This window comes from Macaca mulatta, chromosome 6, assembly GCF_049350105.2.
Source record: "Macaca mulatta isolate MMU2019108-1 chromosome 6, T2T-MMU8v2.0, whole genome shotgun sequence".
Lineage (NCBI taxonomy): Eukaryota > Metazoa > Chordata > Mammalia > Primates > Cercopithecidae > Macaca > Macaca mulatta.
Genome location: NC_133411.1, coordinates 12,013,359 through 12,034,471, shown reverse-complemented (window position 1 = coordinate 12,034,471; position 21,113 = coordinate 12,013,359). Strand labels below are relative to the sequence as shown.

General features: G+C 44.8%; 1 long non-coding RNA gene across 3 annotated transcripts; it reads right to left on the bottom strand.

Annotated features, from left to right (window-relative positions):
* Positions 1 to 1,923: 1,923 nt before the first annotated feature.
* Positions 1,924 to 10,378, bottom strand: LOC144341305 (uncharacterized). Of its 3 annotated transcripts, XR_013418158.1 has the most exons (6): positions 10,057 to 10,378; positions 9,834 to 9,922; positions 9,372 to 9,448; positions 5,954 to 6,032; positions 3,959 to 4,093; positions 1,924 to 2,462 (listed from the first exon to the last, which is right to left on the bottom strand). It is a non-coding gene; the product is annotated as an uncharacterized LOC144341305 (long non-coding RNA). The 3 variants fall into 3 exon arrangements; XR_013418156.1 differs by lacking the exon at positions 3,959 to 4,093; XR_013418157.1 differs by lacking the exon at positions 1,924 to 2,462 and having other exon boundaries at positions 2,478 to 4,093.
* Positions 10,379 to 21,113: the final 10,735 nt, after the last annotated feature.

Genomic DNA, 21,113 nt, shown 5'->3' with positions numbered 1-21,113 from the left:
ATCTTTAGCTACACAGCTTCTTGCTTACATTGGCACCACTTTACTCCAACAGGCTATGTTAACATGACTTTTCCAGGGAATTCTTGCTGGGGAAGACTTACTTTATTGTTTTGTTTTAAGAACTTCTTGAAAATCTATTATCCAAACAATAGACTACTCAACTAGCCCTCATCAGGGTAGTAATCCATTTCTTGGAAAAACAGATCTCTCTGCTGGGTTTATGACACATCTATTTAATCCTCAAGTCTGCCTTGAAACTCTTGTCTTGCTGTGCCCACCATACCTGAACTGTTCCATCACAAATTTTGCCTGATCCCAATCAGCATCTCCCCTCCCTGCATTCAAAGAACTACCTTAAACTAACCCTAAAAACTTTACAAATAATCCACCCTTGCCCCTCAGCCCCTACCCCACCTTTTTTGAGATAGGACTAAAACTGTCAATATAACGATCTTGCTACTGGGATAAGCAACTATGACGGTTAACATTGAGTGAGTGTCAATTTTATTGGATTGAAGGCCGAGATGACTGGCAAAGTATTGTTTCTGGGTGTGTCCATGAGGGTGTTGCCAGAGAAGATTAACCTTTGAGTCAGTGGACTGGGAGAGGAAGACCCTCCCTCAGTGTGGGTGGGCACTATCCAATCCAGTGCCAGCACGGCTAGAACAGAGCAGGTGGAAGAAGGTGGGATAAGCTGGCTTGCTGAGGTTTCTGGTTTTCTTCTTTCTCCCATGCTGGATGCTTCCTGCCCTTGGACATCAAACTCCAGGTTTTTCCGGCTTCAGACTCTGGGACTTACACCAGTGGTTTGCTGGAGGCTCTCAGGCCTTTGGCCACAGATTGAAGGCTGCCCTGTCGGCTTCCCTACTTTTGAGGATTTTGGGACTTGGACCGTCTCACTACTGGCTTCCTTGCTCCTCAGTTTGCAGGCAGCCTATCGTGGGACTTCACCTTGTGATCATGTGAGCCAATTCTCCTTAATAAACTCCCTTTCATATACACATGTATCCTATTAGGTCTGTCCCTCTGGAGAACCCTGACTCATACAGCAACACACAGTGTTTTGCTTGATCACCAGGTTAATACCGTGGCCCTTTCTAGGAGCTGACATTCCCTATCCATACAGGAATGGTTGCTATGAGTAAGCCAGGCTTCTCTGGTCTCTAAACTCGGGAGAAGTGAATGAGGGACTCCACACCATAATCCTGCCTTTCCTTCTTCAATGTAGGATTGTTATCAGATACCTCCTTTGCTTGATTTATAACAAAAGACCATAAATAACCAGAGCTTCTCAAAATCATCTGAGACGAACACATTCCCATCGTGCATATTCGGCGCCATTGGGGGGAGTTCATGTTGTGGGGCGGGGTATGTGGCGTTCATTCCCTTAGTCCAGGCTGAGAGTTGGGCTCTGAGCCAGGACCAGGGAGGGGGTCCCAAGCCTGGGACTGCATGAAAAACCAGGAGCTGGGAGCCCAGTGATCCTAAACCCAAGACATAATACTTCCTCTTTCTCAGCTTTTAGGGCCAGGCAGCACGCGGTGAGGGCTCACTTTCCCATTAACATACTCATACTTCCTCTTGGCTGAGCTTCCCTCTGCAGTCCCTGATGAGCTAAGCACCCTCTCTGGGCAGAAGGAGAAGCTCTGCACAGTCTAGGACCCCTGTGGGGTGAAACATCTCTCCACTCAGGGAACACTGGGGGAGAATTTAAGGTTCAGGCTGTTAAGCCATGAGTCTTGAGCTGTTGTTATCGGAAATGCATTATGCCATCTAATTCTATTTCCATTCATCTCTGCTTGGGACCTAAGGGATATTTAGGAGGAAATGATTAATGAGTTCCTTGGGATGTTCCCATAGCAAACAGCAAACCCATCGTCGGGTGACTACGAATGATGCAAGTCACCCCAAAAACCGACCAGGGGCTTTATTTTTACACTGCATACTCGTTAGAAATCAGTAAATCAGAGATGACTGAGTTGGCAACTTTTCAAGTCTGGGGAAATGGTTTTTAAGAGTGAAACAGACTACAGATCACTTCCCTCCATCCTGCCAGAAACCTCGGGGAAGTTAAGTGGAGAACATCTGTCAAGACCCAGGGACAAAAACCCAAAATCATCCATCTGGCGGAAGTGACAAAAATCCCCCAAACAACTGGAATGTCTTTCCATATTTGTCTCGCTTTACCTACAACGCAACAGCTCTCTCTGGCATGCCAGCCAGCACACACAGTTAATCATGACAGTCCACTGAAGGCGCATTACGCCCATCTTGGATCTTGTTTAACATCTATTTAAAGGATGTCCCATCCACAGGTGTGCCAGTTTATCTATGCAGATGACACATCTTGAGCAGTTCGGAGATGGCGGTGTCTGGGCCCGTCCCTCCTATTCCCACAGCTTTCTTGGTGGCAGACTTGCTCTCAGGTGGAAGGAGAATGTCAGCGTTGCTTCCATTGTCCACTGAAATGAAAGTTCTGACTTAGAACTGAGTTTTCTTCTCACCCCACGTTATGCCACCCTCTGCCCCATGGAAGAGCTGGTGTCTTTTCTGAGTCACACACTTGGAAACACGAACCGAGGGTTTTAGGACAGTTCTCCATAAGCCGACACCATATGAACGCCCGGCCTATGGGGCGTGTGGGGTCCTGTCTGAATTCCCCACTGGGAGCAGGCCCTTCCTCTGCACCTCAGCACCCTAAAGCACATCACTCCCCGCTGTCCACACCCTGCCCACGCTTTCCTTCATCCTGGATGAAATATTTATTGAGCAACTGCTTTAAGAGAGGGGCTTTGACCTCCTGCAGAGCTGGGCTTAGCCTGAGAGACAAGACAAGCACTTGTGAAATATTTAATAATGATACAAAGGCCAGAACAGGCGATTCAGAAATAACAGTAGCTGTAGGGTTCTGAGGAGAGAAAGATCGATAAGCGCTGACATGACTAGAAGAGGCTTTCTAGAAGACATCAGACTGGGGGATAAACTTTATGTAGACTCAAAGCAGGGGAGAGGCCCTGCTGGGAGAGGCACCCAGGATGAGCAAAGGTGAAAATGAACAGACAGGGTTTTGACCAGTTGGAGAAACATCAAGGTTATCTGGAGCCAGGGAGAAATAAACTGGTGCATGATAAGAAGAGGAACGCAGGAGAAACAGGCTAATGCCCTGGCGGAGGCCCTGACTTCAACGAGCCCAGCCTGCAGTGCTCTCCAGTGGAAACTTTCCAGAGACATCCTCCCCCAAAGCTGTCACTGGCTTATTTCCTCCTAAAACCTGGAAAAAGGATAGAGAAGCTAATTAGGACGAACTGAAGCACTTTATCTTACTGAAGGGAACAAGGTAAAGCACTCAGAACATTCTTTGGGCATATTCTGATCAAAACAATGTTATCCAGATGGTATAAATATGCTTCAAGGCATGCAGATGCAAGAAAGGTCAGAATTCTTTATTTTTCCTAAATCAAATTACATCTGGTGAAACAGAATAGAGAGTCCAGAAAAAGACCCACAGGTATACATTCACTTGATTTATGATGAAGGCGGCACTACAGAGTGGTGTGGAAAAGAAGGTGCCTCCAATAAATGGTGCTGAGTCAATTAAATAGTCATATTTTTTAAAATGAGTCTTAGTCCCTCACGACAAGCATATTAATTAATTCCAGGTGGTTTATATTCCTAGATCACATAGGAGAGCGTTGGTATGACCTTGGAATAGCCAAAGATTTCAAAAAATGATCCAGAAGGACCTAAAAGGGCATTGACCATGAAAAATGTTTGATAAAGTGGAAGAGGTTATAATGAAGAACCTCTGTTCAATAAAAGACACCGGTAAGAAAGCAAATGGGAACCCAGGGAGAAATAGTCTTTTCAGTCCATACATCTATGTCCTAGGCAGTTCAGGCAGTTATAACACAATACCATAGACTGGGTGGTTAATAAACAACAGAAATGTATTTCTCACACTTCTTCTGGAGGCTGAGAAGTTTAAGATCAAGGCACTGGAAGATTCATGTCTGCTGAAGGCCTGCTTGCTGGTACAGATGACCTTCTTCTCATTGTGTCCTCACATGGCAAGAGCAGGCAGAACTCTCTGGGCCTAGAGTAAGGGTACTGATTCCATTTATGAAGGTACCACCCTCATGATCTAATTTCCTCCCAAAGTCCTCTCCTACTAATTCTATCACATTAGGATATCACACACAGTTAGGATTTCAACATATGAAATTGGGGGAGGCACAAAACATTTGTCCATTGCAATCTGATAAAAGATTTGTATCCAGAATATGAAAAGAACTCCTTCAAGTCACTAAGAACATGGCAGGCAACCCGACAGAACAATAGGAAGAAGATGTGAACGGGCAACTCCTTAAGAAGACAACCAGATGGCCAATACACCAATGAAGAGTCATTTAAACTCATTCGTGATCAAAAAATGCAAATTACAACCAGAGTGCAATACTATTACACATCCATCGGAATGGCTTGTGGAAAAGACTGACAATATCATGTATTGATGAGAATGCAGAGCAACTGGACTCTCGTACAGTGCCGGCAGGTGAGAAAATGTATACAAATACCTTTGGAAAGTATTTGGCAGGGTCTTGTAAAGCTGACCATGCAAAAGCTCCATGACCCAGCCACTCTACTCTGGGTATTTATTCAAGAGAAATGAAAATGTATGTTCATACAAAGATTTAAAATAAATGCAGCAGCTTTATTCATAGCCAAAATCTGGAAACAATAAAATGTCTATTACCAAGGGAAAAGGAAGCAAATCATAGTATATTTATACAACGGAATGATGTTCAGCAATAAACTAATGACATATAGGGAAAGAAATACACATATGATGATGTAAATTACACTGTAGTGGCAAAGAAAGTCCTGAAAAATAATTCACATGTTTACTGTTAAAAAGGAATGTTTAAATGAATCATGGTACATTCATTCCATGAAATACCACATAAGGGGTTAAAAAAAAAAAAAAAGAGGGAGAGAGATAAAACTAGATGTGCTGATAAGGAAAAAAATGCCAAGATAATTGAAAAGATATTTTCTAATTGAGTTAAAAATCTGTGTTATATATGTGAACACTTTCAGAAGGATACACAAAAAACAAGTAACTATGGCTAGCTCTGGGGTAGGGTGTGGAACTGGAACAGGGTGAGCTGCTGTCTGGTTTGTCTGGGACTGAGGGGCTTCCTGCAATGTGGGGCCTTCAGTTGTAAAGCCAGGGCAGTTCCCATCCACAGAACACCTTCAGGAGTGAAAGGTCCACTCACTTTTCATTCTCCATCATTTGTACTGCTTGGTTTTTTGTTTTGTTTTGTTTTGTTTTACCACGTGCGTATTATTTTCTTACTTTAAGAAATTTAAATAAAATGTAAACTACTCTAGAATTACTTGGTTTTTTTTTTAGACACAGTCTCGCTCTGTTGCCCAGGCTGGAGTGCAGTGGCATGATCTCGGCTCACTGCAACCTCCGCCTCCTGGGTTCAAGCGATTCTTGTGCCTCAGCCTCCTGAGTAGCTGGGATTACAGGCGCCCGCCACCATGCCCAGCTAATTTTTGGGTTTTCAGTAGAGATGGTGTTTCATCATGTTGGCCAGGCTGGTCTCGATCTCCTGACCTCAGTTGATCCGCCTGCCTCAGCCTCCCAAAGTGCTGGGATCAGAGGCATAAGACACCATGCCCGACCTAGAATTACTTGTTTTTAATAAGGACATGGTCACATTTCATACTTTGTATTCTAAGATGGGGTCGGCTGAATAAAGGCCCCCAAAAATAGCCAAGTCGCTATCCCTGGAACTGTGAATGTGACCTTCTAAGGTGAAAGTGACTGCAGAGACAGAGGCAGAGGATAAGGTGATGTACTTTGTGGATGGAGGAAGGAGCTACAAACCAAGGAACAAAGGCGGCCACGACAAGCTGGAAAAAGCAAAGAAACGAATCTTACCTGGAGCTTCCAGCAGGGCGTGTGGCCCCACCAAAGCCTTGATTTCAGCGCAGTGATTTCAGACTTCTGGCCTCCAGAGCTGTGAGAGAATACCTTTGTGTTATTTTAAGCCACCAGCTTTGTGGCAATCTGTTATGGCATTCTTAGGAAACTCACACAGAAGAGAAGATTTTCAAACACTGGAAAGGAAACGTCCACGCTTCCTGCGCTGAATACGTTGGCAAAGCCTGGCCACATAGAGAATCCAGGCAGCAGCTTCGCGTAAACTAACTCACCCAGGTCAGGCTACAGCGAGATCATCCCGCCTGCGTGATCATGACGGGGATTTATTTGCCTGGCCCATTACCTTCCACGCTGACATTTACTGGACCCTGGATAGAAAGTTTCAGAATTCAAAGACTGAATTCTGTGGCTGAATACAATTTCTCTGCTCAAGAAATAATCCAGCAGGTTCATAAATCAATACATACACACCAAGACTCCAGATCAAACTTTGGCCAGTATGTGTGATGGGGTAGATCATTAATAAACATGAGTCTTAATGAGGCTATTTTTAAGTGTCAACTACAATCACCTCTGTGTTCAAACTGAGATCTCCTTGGTTTATTATCATTTTTACTATACATGAATGGGAAATGAGTGGTAAAATTTTTTAATGTGTGAATTAAGGAGTTTCATATCCCCGAAATCACTCTTAATTTGATAGAATCAATCATTTTGAATATTTATAATTGTCCGATTGATGGTATTTACCTTAATTGATCTTTTGCCCTAACAAAAAATTATTCAGAGATGCAGTACCTACATACATTTATTCAAAAGATTTTTCTCAGGTGCAATGAGGGTAATACATAAACACTCCAGGATTTTCCAGCGTAATTTGTAAGGTCTTCCTTTCAAAGTATCGGGTTTTGACCTCGTTTTTAAAAAATTGAATCTGGAAAAGGACGCTTAAAAAGCCAGACTTTCTAGTGATGAATTTTTATTGTTTTCTTGGTGATTAATTTATGCATCATCTCTCCCTTTCGTGGGTATTTTAGCATTTGGCGATGTCTCCTTGTGGAATGAGAATGTGAATTTTTGGGGCATTCGCTTTCAAAAAGGCTCTGGCTTTTATAACAGGGAAGCCAAGAAGTATGTGTAAAATGGGATTAAAATGGGAGAAATTGGCGGAGAATTCACTACACCCATAATTCTCTTATGACATCTGCCACGAGGACGGGAAAGTGCATGTGTCGACGACGTTTGTGCGAGAAATTCCATTTCAACGCAGCTTCCAAAACCGTCGGCACCTCGCACATCTAACGAAGCTCCTCTTCCTAAATCCTTTCATCTTCCTGGGTCTTTACTGTTCTTGCCAGCTCAAAAAAGCAAGCCTCACCCTAACTTTCTAAACAGGACCACATAAACTGCATTTTCAAATACCAATTTCTGACTGCAGACATGGAGGAATATAAAATCACGGAAAAAAGAAACAAACCAACGACAAAACTACATCCTGGCCCTGTGGCGACTGTGAAGATTGTTTGCTTATCATGTTCCAATGAACCCTTCTTGACTATATTTCTGATGAAATATAGAGGTTTATACAAAAAAGAAGAGAGGAGGAGGAGGAGGAGGAGTGGGTAGAAGAAGAAGGTAGAAGATGGCGAAGGAAGCTGTGTTTGGGATTAAAATAGTTGCTGCTGGCTGGGCGTGGTGGCTCACGCCTATAATCCCAGCACTTTGGGAGTCCAAGGCATGTGGATCACAAAGGTCAGGAGTTTGAGTCCAGCCTGGCCAACACAGTGAAACTCCGTCTCTACTGAAAAAAAAAAAACAAAAACAAAAACAAAAATTAGCTGGGCTTGGTGGTGGGCCCCTGTAATCCCAGCTACTTGGGAGGCTGAGGCAGGAGATTCTCTTGAACCTGGGAGACAGAGGTTGCAGTAAGCCAAGATCACGCCACTGCACTCCAGCCTGGGAAACAGAGTGTGACTCCATCTCTAACAAAAATAAATAAATAAATAAAAATTATTGCTGCTAATGTTGACTCCCACCTTCTGGTCCACTTTAGACACTGCCAAGGGGAATCCTCATGTATCTGAAGGGGTCCAACATCCTGATGCTCTTGTCCGTCAACCCCCACCCTCTGCACCCACCCACACGTGCGGTTTTCTCTCCACAACAGACTTAAATAAACCATTTAAATAGCTCTTCCAAGGCTGCATTTTTTTAAAAAATCTCATTTTTCCTTAAGCTTTCTCTTTCCTTTCCTGTTCCCAGCCCTTGCTTTGTTTATCCAAGTTTGTGTAGCAAGAATGATAATAATGCCTATCTTTGATTAACTCTTAGTATGTGCTAGTTTCCATGGAAGGCATTATCATTTTATTTCCTATTACCCAGAACAGGAGGCATAATTATCGCCTTTTTGCACCTCAGCAAACCGAGATTCATAGGATTATAGTCGCCCAAAGTCAGATAGCTTGCCATTGAACTTGCTCTCTCCTGGAAATGTGAGGCTTTACCACTCTCGCCTCCCAGGAGATGAGAAGTGGCACAGATTGGCTTTTATGGAAGAAGAGTTTATAGGGTTGCAGTGCCAATTGATTTCTTTTAATTTTATAGATGTTTTATAAGTTCTCTTCTGAATTCACACTGAAACTCACACAAAGTATAAGGCTGTAGTCAAGTTCAAGGTAGAGAGGAAGGAAGGTGGGGAGGGAGGAAGGAAGGAAAGGAAGAGTTTAGGATAATGTTATTTTAAACCTAGGAGAAAATTCTACAAATAGCCTAAGTTTCTATCCACCTTTCCCGAAAATAGATCATTATTCTGATGATTATTTCTCCAAATCAACTGAATAAAAAGAGAATTGCCCTGTTGTAGGTTTTCCCATCGGCTTTACATCTCTGAAGCAAAAGTTGTCAAATTGTCAGCGGCTCTATTCTTCACGGCTTATTGAGCCTGGGGCAAAGAAACTCAGCTATGGAGAGCGTTAAATCAAGCCGGGGCTGGCCTCGGCCACCCACGTTCTGTAGTGGCCAGGATGTTACCCACGTTGTGGAAGACTCGGCAGAGAGACGAGGGACTGGGGCCGATTCTACCCCTGCTCTCTAAAGGTCAGTGCCAAAAAGATAAAGTAACTGTCTCGGATGAGAAGTTTCTGACTTACTGCTTTTGTTTTTTTCCTGTATTCACAGAATGGAAAAAGCTGCTTTGAAGCAATTGCTTTTAATTAGGTTTAAGGAGTTGAGTTTATGAAACAAATAGCTCTGCGATAGTAAGCAATGTGCTAAGAGATGAAGCCCCGGGAAAGCTCCATTGGGCCACATAAAAGCTTTGAATCCAAGGGAGTAAAGGTAGGGCATTTGTCATCCAGATTTAAGTAATCCACCTCCATTCGCCCCACCCACCTCCCCAGGTAGCAGGCGCACTCACCGCACAGAATGTTATAAAGGGCGCTGGGAACAGCGGAAGGAGGAGGATGAACTGACCCGAGGAAGTATTCCCAAGGCCTGTTGGAAAAGACGGTTGTAAATGGAAAACAATTACTGCTAATAGGGTAAAGCACTTGTAGTTTACAAAGTATTTTCGCCGGCCCTATCCATTCGTTTGATCTTATATTTACAATTTCCAAACACACAACTCCGGTGGTCCTTCTGGGAGTTCCTGTCCTGAAACGCACCCTCTGAGGCTGGGTTCTCCCAGGAGGCCCTGAGGAAGGACACAAGCCCCGGGGAATTTCCTGAGGATGTTCTCCTGCAGGGACAGAAAGGGGTGGGCAGAGCCAAGTAGGGAGGAGGAGAAGCCGGCAACAGTGCAATTTCAGAGGCGGTCACGGACTCAGCTTCATCCCAAGGGGGCCCTAGAGTGTAGGTTGCACCTTGGATTCTGTCCCACCTCTTAGCAACGGGAACAATTGGCTTTTGAACCACGGGTGACTCTTGTGGGAGGCGAGGGTAACCTAAACATCCAGGCCCTTCCATCTCCTGCAAGAAAGTTGAGGTTGGTTCACAGAGCTGGAAAAGAGCCCTGGAGAGGCACCAAGGCCCTCTGCTCCATGTGCCTCCCCCTGTCTGCACATGCTCCACGTACCTTGGCTGTCCTCCCTCACAGCACTCACCTGTGAACCTGAGGAACTCCTGCTCATCCTTCAAAACCCCGTCCAGGTGCTAGTGACACATTCTTTGATTGCCAGTAACCCAAGCACAAAACCTCTTCTTTGATGCTTTTCCTTTGCCTGGAATATCCTTCTAAGAGCTGCACTTGTCATTAAAATTTTAATGACTCGTTCCCCAAGAGCCACAGTGTTACTGGTGGAGGGCGTCCAGGTTCCCAAGAATTGGACAAAACACACAAACAAAGCAAGGAAAGAACGAAGCAAGAAACGCAGAGATGTGTTGAAAGTGAAGTTCACTCCACAGTGTGGGAGCAGGCCTGAGTATAGGCGCTCAAGAGCCCAGTTACAGAATTTTCTGGGGTTTAAATACCCTCTAGAGGTTTCCATTGGTTACTTGGTGTACGCCCTATGTAAATGGAGAGGATGAAGTAAAGTTACAAAGTCATTTACTTGGTGTATGCCTTATGTAAATGAAGAGGATGAAGTAAAGTTACAAAGTCATTTACTTGGTACACGCCTTATGTAAATGAAGAGGATATTTTCTGTGATAGCCGAAGTGGTTCCACTTGATTTAGTTCTGGGAAGTCCTTAGGTTCCCTGCCTCCAGGCCCGCTTCTCCTAGTAAGCTTGATCCCAGGGAACTGACATTATTCTATTGTCTTTATTGTAGTTGTATTATATAACTACTATATTATAGTTGTACATATTGGGGGAGCACATGTGATATATTGATACCTGTACACAGCGAGTAATGATCAAGTCAGGGTAATTGAGATATTCATCACCTCAAACATTTATCTTTTCTTTGTATTGGGGACATTACAATTCTCTTCTAGCTCTTTTGAAATACAATAAATTATTTCAACTACAATTTCTCTACTGTACTGTCAAATACTACAACTTACTCCTTTATCTAATTGTATTTTTGTACCCATTAACCAACCTCTCCCAGATATTCATGCTTCTCTCTAAGACTTTAATTTTCCCCAGGGAGGCAATGGGGACGGTGAGCCCACTGGCTGTGATTTACTAATGTGGTGCTGAAAGACTCCCAGTGATAGCCAAGTTTGTTTGCCAAGTCGTTCTTCTGAAGGGGACCATGTGAACAAACCCCTAAGAAAAGTTGATTTCAAGTACTGGGCAGCACCCTTCAGAGCACAATACATGGTACTTCAAGAGTTTTTAAAAGAGAGTTCCTCAAAAACTCAAGCTGTTTTTATTTTCCTAGATACTTACGTAGTGATCATATCCTTTGTGAGGTTGCTATCGGGATGTTGGGATTCTAAGGAACGTAAAGTCCCCAAGATTAAAGCAATGTCATGGTTGAGAAGTTTATCTCACTTTCACCCCATATTTAGGTGTACGTTTCACTGGTGTTCCAAGTATAGAAACACATTTAGCAAATAATTTTGATCTTTGAAGAAGTTCTCTTTTCAACTTTATCAGGCAAGTTCACAGATGCATTTTACAAGGCAAATCGGGAGGAAAGGGAGATCAATTCTACTGCTGAGAAAGAATCTAGGTCAATTTTATAGATTCACACTCAAATGAAATCCACACGAGAACAAAATTCAAGACATTGGTTAAAAGAAAAATCATACCAAGTATCAAAATAAGTTAAATTGCTATATATTTACAGTTCAATACATTGAAAACATCCTAGATCTTTACCAAAATTAATTTCTTTGGTGTCTTACAGAAGCATCTGTGGGCTTCCAATAAGTTCTACTTTTAAAAATCTTACACAACAGTGTTCCTACAAAAAGAAAGTAAACACTTGCAACGAAAATTTCCATTTTTGCTCATCAAGATTTCAATCGATTTTACTTGAACAAGCTGTTTCGTTCAATTCACACTGATTAACCTTAGCCCAGTCGCTGAAAACTTTGTGGTTCCGGGATACAGGTTTTAATTGTCTTCATAATGTACTTGGAAGGTCACTGGGGAAATTGAACACAAAAGGTTTCCTATATGATGTGCTGACCAAATAAAGAGCCTGAACAGCCTGTGCCTCAGCAGTCTCAATCTCAAATTGACCTCCTTTTTGTTTTTTCTTTTCTGTTACGGTGTGTTTCTCATCATTTTCTTTTTCTGTCAATATTTATGTAGATGTCAACTATATTCTTGCCTCTCTGTAAGTACTGCTTTTCTCTAGGGCTGTCCCATGAAAACAAAATTTCAGTCAAAATTGTTATTTTTTATCGTCCCTCTGTTTGCAGCAAGCAGGGGTCTTGGATGCAAAATTTATGGGAGAGCCAGAAACTCAGAAATCAAAATAAAGAATGTCTTAATGCAATGTTTTTAAAAATAAAAATGAATGTTAAAAAAAGAACTCATGATTAATAAAATATCCAAATTGTGGCTGGGCATGGTGGCTCATGCCTGTAATCAGGCCTCCCACTTTGGGAGGCCGAGGTGGGTGGATCACCTGAGGTCAGGAGTGGGAGACCAGCCTGAACAACATGGTGAAACCCCGTCTTTACTAAAAACACAAAAAATTAGCTGGGTGTGGTGTTGGGCACCTGTAATCCCAGCTACTCAGGAGGCCAAGGCAGGAGAATCGCTTAAACCCGGGAGGTGGAGGTTGCAGTAAGCTGAGACGGTGCCATTGCACTCCAGCCTGGGTAATAAGAGGCTGAAACTCCATCTAAAAAAAATAAATAAATCAATAAAATAAAAAATAAAACTCCAAATTGTAATTATTCAGCCCTAATAGGGGCTCTGTGGTGGTCATCAGTAGTCCTTAGTGCTCCTGGGAATGTGATAGAATTCCTGGCTCCCTCGTGGACATAAGTGGGGCCACGTGACTAGTACTGATCAACACATTGCAAACAGAAGTGATGAGTGTCACCTCTGGGCAGGAACATGTGGCTGCCAGTTCAAGACCCTCCTAAACTTTTCTCTTTTTCTCTCATTTACAGCAACTGGCAAACTTCCAGACCAGCAGCATTGTATTGGCCAGGAACCTGCACACCTAGGGTGAGCAGAAACTCCCTAGAAAGCCACTATGGGCAAGGAGCCTGAGTGAGGAATGAGCCTTTGCTATTTCAAGCCACCTAGTTTCTGGGAAGTATCTTTTACAGCAGCTGAGCCTCTCCTGACTGACTGATACACATTAAGCAAGGTTTGCACTGTGGAAATCCTCAGTTTCTCAAGTGAAAGAAAGCCGTCCCCAGCATCCAGTCTTACAGCTGGAACTTCTTGCCTAGAAAGAGCAAGCTGCTGCTTCTCTCCTTCCCTAATTTCCAGTAAATTTTATTCTTAAGACTGAGAGCTTTGTAGATGGACAATTAGAGACTTTAAAAACTTGTTTCAGTTGGGTGCAGTGGCTCAAGCCTGTAATCTTAGCACTTTGAGAGGCCAAGGCAGGTGGATCACTTGAGGTCAGGAGTTCAAGACCAGCTTGGCCAACATGGCGAAATCCTGTCTCTACTGAAAATACAAAAATTAGGCCGGGTGCGGTGGCTCACGCCTGTAATCCCAGCACTTTGGGAGGCCGAGGCAGGCGGATCACGAGGTCAGGAGATCGAGACCATCCTGGCTAACACGGTGAAATCCCATCTCTACTAAAAATACCAAAAAAAAAAAAAAAAAAAAATTAGTTGGGCATGGTAGCAGGCACCTGTAATCCCAGCTACTTGGGAGGCTGAGGCAGGAGAAACACTTGAACCCGAGGGGCAGAGATTGCAATAAGCCGAGATCACGCCACTTCACTCTAACCTGGGCAAAAGAGTGAAACTCCGTCTCAAAAACAAAAACAAAAACAAAAAAACTTGTTTCACCTCTTACAAGCACTTAGGATGTGAGATAGCTCATGGCAAAAACTTTAGTTGCCAACTTATAAAATGAAGTTCGAAATGCCTCCCACACAGGGAAGTAATGGAATTAAATAACACAGAAAAACACCTGGAACACAGCCGATAATTAATGCATTTTAATCTAATTGCACTCAAATTGTGCCTGAGATGCTCATTACACAGCGGATCACATCATCCCCAATTTAGGAGGCCCAGGACCAGGAGACAGCACTTTAGCAGTGCCCTCTGGTGCTTATGCCGAGAACTACATTAGGAAGCCCCGGGTTCTTCCTTTCCCCCGTGGTCATTGCTACTAAGCCGACCCAGTGGGACCCAGTGCCCAGTGGCCTGGGTTATTGTTGCATGGATACATTTACTTTCTTTTTCTTTTTTTTTTTTTTTTTTCTTTTTGAGACGGAGTCTCGCTCTGTCTCCCAGGCTGGAGTACAGTGGCGCGATCTCGGCTCACTGCAAGCTCCGCCTCCCGGGTTCATACCATTCTCCAGTAGCTGGGACTACAGGCGCCTGCAACCTCGCTCGGCTAGTTGTTTTTTTTTTTTTTTTTTTTTTTTTTTTTCTTCAGTAGAGACGGGGTTTCACCGTGTTAGCCAGGATGGTCTCCATCTCCTGACCTCGTGATCCGCCCGTCTCGGCCTCCCAAAGTGCTGGGATTACAGGCTTGAGCCACTGCGCCCGGCCAATACATTAACTTTCTTTGCTGAGATGGGCCTGGGAGAAGAATCACCAGCAATTCAGTTTGCAACGACCTAGAAAAGTGGAAGAAAAAAACAACGTGGCTTTGGAAAGAAAGAGTCATGACACGCTAATATCCCTTACCAGATTTAATGCATTTAGAGTAAAGGTAGATGGAATGCTATGGTCCAAATGTTTGTGTCCCCCAAAATTAATATGCTGAAATCTTCACCCCCAAGGTAATGGTATTAAAAGGTGGGGACTTTGGGAGGTGATTGGGAGCCCTCATGAATGGGATTAATGCCCTTATAAAAAAGGATTGATAGAGATCCCTCAGTCCTTCCACCATGTGGAACAGGTAGGACACAGAAAGAAGGTACCCTCTACAAACCAGGAAACAGGCCCTAGCCAGACATTGAACCTGCCAGTGCTTTGATCTTGGACTTTCTCAGCCTCTAAAACTGTAAGAAGTAAAGTTCTGTTGCTTAAAAGCAACCCCATCTATGATATTTTGTTATAGCATCCTGAACAGACTAAGACATATAATATGCCTGAGACCAGCAAAACTGATGGGTTTAAAAAAAAAAAAAAAGAAAAAAAGTATGGCTGGTCTTAGTGGCTCAGGCCTGTAATCCAAACCCTTTGAGAGGCCAAGGTTCAGGGAATCACTTGAGGCCAGGAGTTCAAGACCAGCCTGGCCAACATGGTAAAACCCAGTCTCTACTAAGAATACAAAATTTGGCCAGGCGTGGTGATGCTCACCTGTAATCCCAGCTACTCGGGAGGCTGAGGCACAAGAATCACTTGAACCTGGGTGGCGGAGGTTGCAGTGAGCCGAGATCGTGCCACTGTACTCCACCTGGGCAACAGAGCAAGACTCTGTCTCAAAAAAACAAAACAAAGCAAAACAAAAAACAAAAAACTAACAAACAACTGTTACTCTCATGAAGAATTCCATAAAACTAATAGATTAGTACCCAGTTATTTGGAGTATCGCACTAGCACCAAATTATCATTTTTTTCATATTGAATCAAAGAGAATAAATGTTCCAATGAATCTGAGCAACGAAGGGACAATCTAGGAGCTGCAGACGTTTCTTTGTAGATATCGCTCAATTCTCATTCTAATGTGGGTAATCCAACTCCTGCCTTCATTCAAACAACCACACTTTGAATTTCTACATCTCCTTGGATTCGCCATAATAATCAGAAACCAAGAAGGTACTGGGGCAGCAAACTGGGACCAGAAGGTGGTGGGACAGGAATTAACTAGAGATCAGACATGCAGGACCAGAGACAGCCACCTAAAAGAGAAAATGGGACTGAAGAATAGAAGAAAGCTTTAATTTCATGTCAACAGGTTGATGACATCACATTCTATTGGCCGTTTTAGTCAAAATTAACTGCAAAAAGGTCCTCTCCATGACCTTAGATGCCCTACTTATAGAGGCTGTCCTTTCGACTTAGGAGTGCAGAGTTTAGCGACATTTTGGAAATCTCCTTAGGTTTAAGCCTTACAGGAATTACATGCTCAAAGAGAAAAAGAGGCATAGTAGGAAGGTCAGGGGCCTCAGGTAGTCTGGACGTGTCCACAGGGAGCTAAGACAGTGGCCAAGGCTGGCTGCCAGAGTCAGGGACAGGAGCTGTCTCCCACCCACACCACCAAAAGTCATCTGAGGACCATGAACTTAAGCCATAAGAATTATGAGGTCAGCAATGTTTCTTTTATGGAACGGGGTGGATATCAGGAAGGTCTGGAAATGAAGCCAGAGATCACAAATTGGTAGAAGACAAAACTAAACTCTCTTCCAAATAGAAGAGCACCACAGTAAAATCTACCATCCCCACCTGTTTTTCAGGGGAAAGATGGTTTGGAGAAGCACTCAAGAGATGAGAAGTTTCCACTGAAGCCTCGTTCCAGAGCACCTGTAGCAGAGACTGCACTGCCATCCCCAGGACCATCTTCCAATTCTTCCCTACAGTGGAAATGGGCCAGAAAAATGACATTTCTCAGGCTCCCTTTCAGGTACCTCCAGCCACTGAGTTAGGTATTTATTCCTGGGGCTGCCATAGCAATGCAGTGACTTAAAACAACCGAATTGTATTGTCTCACAGTTCTGGAGCCTAGAAGTCCAAGATCAAGGTGATGGCAGGGCTGTGCTGCCTGTGAAACCCATAAGGAAATCCTTCCGTGACACTTGCTAGCCTTTTGTGGTTTGCAGACAGTTGCTAAGTCCCTTGGCTTGTAGCTGCATCATTCCAGTCTCAGCCTCCCTTGTCACATAGTGTTCTTCCTCTGTGTCTCTGTCCTCACATGCCATCTTCTTACAAGGACACCAGTCATATTGCACCAGGAGTCCACCTGACACCAGGATGACCTCATCTTAATTACATCTACAATGACCCTATTTCCAAATAAGGTCACATTCTGAGATACTGGGGGTTTAGGACTCAACATATCTTTTTTAGGTGGGGTGGGATAGACACAATTTAATCTATAACAAGATACAAGCAGAAGTTGTTGATGGAGCTTCCGGAAAAGTTCTTTAAATAGAACTGCCTCTGTTTATAGATGCGCCCTACTTCCCCCATGTACCCTCCTCCTTTCCGTGGCCCTGAAAATCAATACCACCTGGGATAGAAGTGTGACTACTGATCTTTAGCAACCATCTTGCTACCATGAGGCAAACTTGGGAAGAGAAAACATATGCTGAGGACACAAAAAGGGGGAGAGAAAGAGAGAGAAGGAGAAAGAGTCAGATCTCTGATGATTGTGGAGTTTCCAGACCACTACGAGCTTTCTTTTTAAATTCCATCTTGCTTCCATCATTATTATTCGGCTTTTCCATTATTCACAGCTGAGTTGAATCCTAACTGACTCATGCATGCTGAGGAAAACGTCTCCCTCCCCAAGTCAGCACCCACAGGAAGAGAAGATGGGAGCCGTGGATGTGAGCGATGGGCAGGATAGCTGCCCGGCTCTCTACCTAGTGCATTGGTAAGCCGCCACCCCACAGCTGCAGGCAACCAGAGCACCAGAGCCTGGTGGCAGCCCCACAGTGGTGACAGCAAAATGAGAGGCACAGATGGTGTTCACCACAGACAGGCCCGGCGCTGAGTGCAGCAGGGGCCATACCCGTCACTGTTATTCCAGGTTCTCAGTCACAGCTAAATCTACAGCACACTATCAGAAAGGAGAGACAGCAGATCTTAATGACAATTCTTTTCCTCTCTGGGGCTCTAGTGCAGGGATCATCCGATGTTTCTGTAGAGGGCCAGGCAGCAAATATTTTAGGCTTCAAGGGCCTTACAGTCTCTGCTGCAACTGCTTAGCTCTGCGGTTCTCCCGCAAGGGCAGCCATAGGCAACGTGCAAATGAGTGGCCACAGCCGTTGCTGTGATTCAAATGCGTCTCCTCCAAAATTCAGGTGTTGCCAACGTGATGGAATTCAGAGGTGAGGCCTTTAAGAGATGATTAGGCTATGGGAGCTCCTCCTCCTTAGGTGGGATTAAGACCTTTAAAAAAGAAGCTTCCGGCAGCATTTGGCCAGCTTACAGTTCTGCAAGGAGAGCCGGGTGAGGATACAACCTTTGTTCCTCTTGCCCTTCCACCTTGCAACACGGGACACTCAACAAGAAGTCCATCACCAGACACCGGATGCAGGCACGTTCTTCTTGGACTTCCCAACCTCCAAAACGGTGAGAAATACATTTCTATTCTTTATAAATTACCTAGTCCGCATTATTTGGTTATTGCAGCACACATGAGTGGACTAAAATAGCTGCGTTCCAACACAACTTTACTCACAAAAACAGGCAGTGCTCTGGATTCGACCCGTGAGCCAAAATTCACTGACCTCGGCTCCAGGACTTTCCTGTAACTCATTTACACTGGTGTTGATTCAGGGTACTGAAGATAACACCGATCTGTTCTATGTTCTCTGACTAACCCGTAAGAAAAATCTTATTTGAGTTGGTGGCAGTAGAGCCGGCCCTGGGGCCATGGGTCAGAGCAAGCTTAAACACAAACTGCTTTCATCGTGGTGAGCTGCCCATACCCTTCCCCATTTTAAATCTTGCCCTGGGTATGCCATTATATATCAGATATAATTATTATAGTGAAAACGTTATCAGAAATCTGCTACATCTAGCTTTTGTGATTTTAGCCTTATTCAAGGCAATCCAAAGCAACCGTGAAAGTTTGAAACCTTGTGAAAATGTCAGCTCACAGCTCCACTAAAGGCATAGTCAACAGCACGGGCTGGCAGTTAGCCAACAGTGACCCATAGATCAAATCTGGCCTGTTTTTGTAAATAAAGTTTTATTGAAACCCAGCACATTCATTCATTCACACAGTTCCCATTCCTGCTCGTATACTACATCGGCAGAGAGGGATAGCTGCAGCAGAGACCATATGGCCAGCAAAACCCAAAATATTTATTCACTGGCCCTTTGCAGAAGCAGCCTGCTGAAGCCAGGCCTAGGCAATTGTCAGGCTGGGAGCCAGTCTTGCAGGCAGTGCCAGCCCTGCTGTCCATGCCCACTACCCTGGGATCCCAGTCTGCAGGCCCCTCACAGTCATTCATGTGGGAAACCACGGCCAGCCCCTCAAGTCTCTTCCTCAAAGAATCAACCTACCCGTGCATCCAACCCTCAGGGACAGCCCACCAGGTGTCCCCAGAGGACCCCACTAAATAAAAACTTTCCTTCTTGTGCTACTCGGCACTGTGTATGCATCTGGGCATTTTCTGGAATATTGTTTGCTCACTATAAGAGCAGCAATGCATGACTGGGGACCTACTGAGACGCACAAAGATGAAAAGTTCCTCTCGAGAGAGGCTACGGAGGAACTAGACTCCTGTGGCTTACAGTGTGGCAGGGGACGCGCGTGGCATGCTGACATGTGTTTTCCGTGCAGCTCAAGTGAGCCTCGGCACCTCCAGGGTTTAGTGAAATGGGCCATCTGGGGTCTCTGTGCATGAGAAATGGAAAAGCTCTAGAAAAAGCACTCGCACTCGTAGAAGAGAGGCCAGGGAGCGAAAGTAGGGTTTATGGGTTGAGATGAAAGGGAAGCATGATTTTGTGTGAAGATGGTCTCTGTGACTCAGTGTCCCTTAACACAGCCCCCTATGGACTCACACCTGAGTCCTGGCTGGAGGACTGCAGCAAAAGGCAGGTGAAATAGAAATGAGCTGTCTTATCAGAAACTCTGTACAACAATCAGAGCATAAGGCAGCAGCTCTGAAGGATTTCTGCTGAATGAGGATGCCATCAACAAGGAAAGCGGCATCCTGCTCAAAGAAGATATTTCCGTTGTATAAAACGAGGGATTCATGTCTAGAATAAATACAGCATCTAAAATTAATAAATTATTTTTACAAAAAGTTAGTAGATGGTTTGCAAAAGAGGAAGTGCCAACACCCAACATGCAGAGAGGCTAAAAGCCACTAGCAATGAACAGAAAAAAATCAGAATGAAAAACCAATATCAGAACGGCACACAGGGGAAGGCAGGCCCTCCCTGCCACAGGAGAGGATGTGGGAGGACTGGACACTTGTGTGCTGTTGTCAGGCTGTGAGTGCGCCCTGGGAAGCAATCTGCAGGACCTCATGAAGCTAAGTTTGCACACGCCCATCACTCAGACCCACTCCCAGGGACCATCTGGAGATTCTGTCACGTGAGTCCAAGGGTCCATGCACAAGGATGCCCATTGAGGATGTAGAGGAAGAGGTCACCTAAGTGGTCGTCACTAGAGAAGCGGCTGCATAGGATGTGGTAGCACACTCTGGAATACATATGGGTGGGAAGAGGCAGTGGGCTGGATGAATGGATAGTGCCAGGGATAGAGCCTAGACAGGGGGTGCTTAAGGGAAGAGAGTGAGTGCCCACGACACCATTCCAGTAGGCATCCACAGTCCATGGGGGGCTGTGTTAAGCACACATGAGCACAAGTGCACATACACAAGTCTACACATTCTACATAGAGCCCATCTTCATGCAAGCCCCCAGAGACACCGTCTGAGATGGGATTTGGGTGTGTGTGATGCGCTAAGGGGGGCTTCCAGGAGAAGGTAGGTAAGCAAAGGACCCAGAATAGGGCAAGGCTGCCGCTCAGCAAGAACAAAGGTTTGGAGAAAGTCTAGAAAGATCCCCTGGAGCTCTGACACATCCCAGCCTGGACTTCGCCTTGAGGCAAGGGGACTGGCCTTTTGTCGCCTCTATCAGACAAGCACTGGTTCCAGGATTCCCCCCACCCAGCGGTGTGCAAAGTCTCAGCCAGGCAGCTCCCTTCAGCAAGAGTGACCGTCACCATCCCCAGCGTCTGCAGCTGTGAGCTGTGAGCTGTCTGCTGCCAATGCTCAGGGCCGCAGAGCGTCAGGTTTACCACCTGGCAAGGGGGTCCAGATGGGGCTCCATGTCCATCTCCCGCAGGTGCAAACACTTGTTGAATATGTTTGAGTAGGTACCTATGGAGGATGGGGACATGGAGAGGGGGCTGCAAGGAAGGACAAAACTACAGAAAAGGTAGCGGGAGCAGTATCTCAGACAGAGGGCTAATGGGGATGTGCC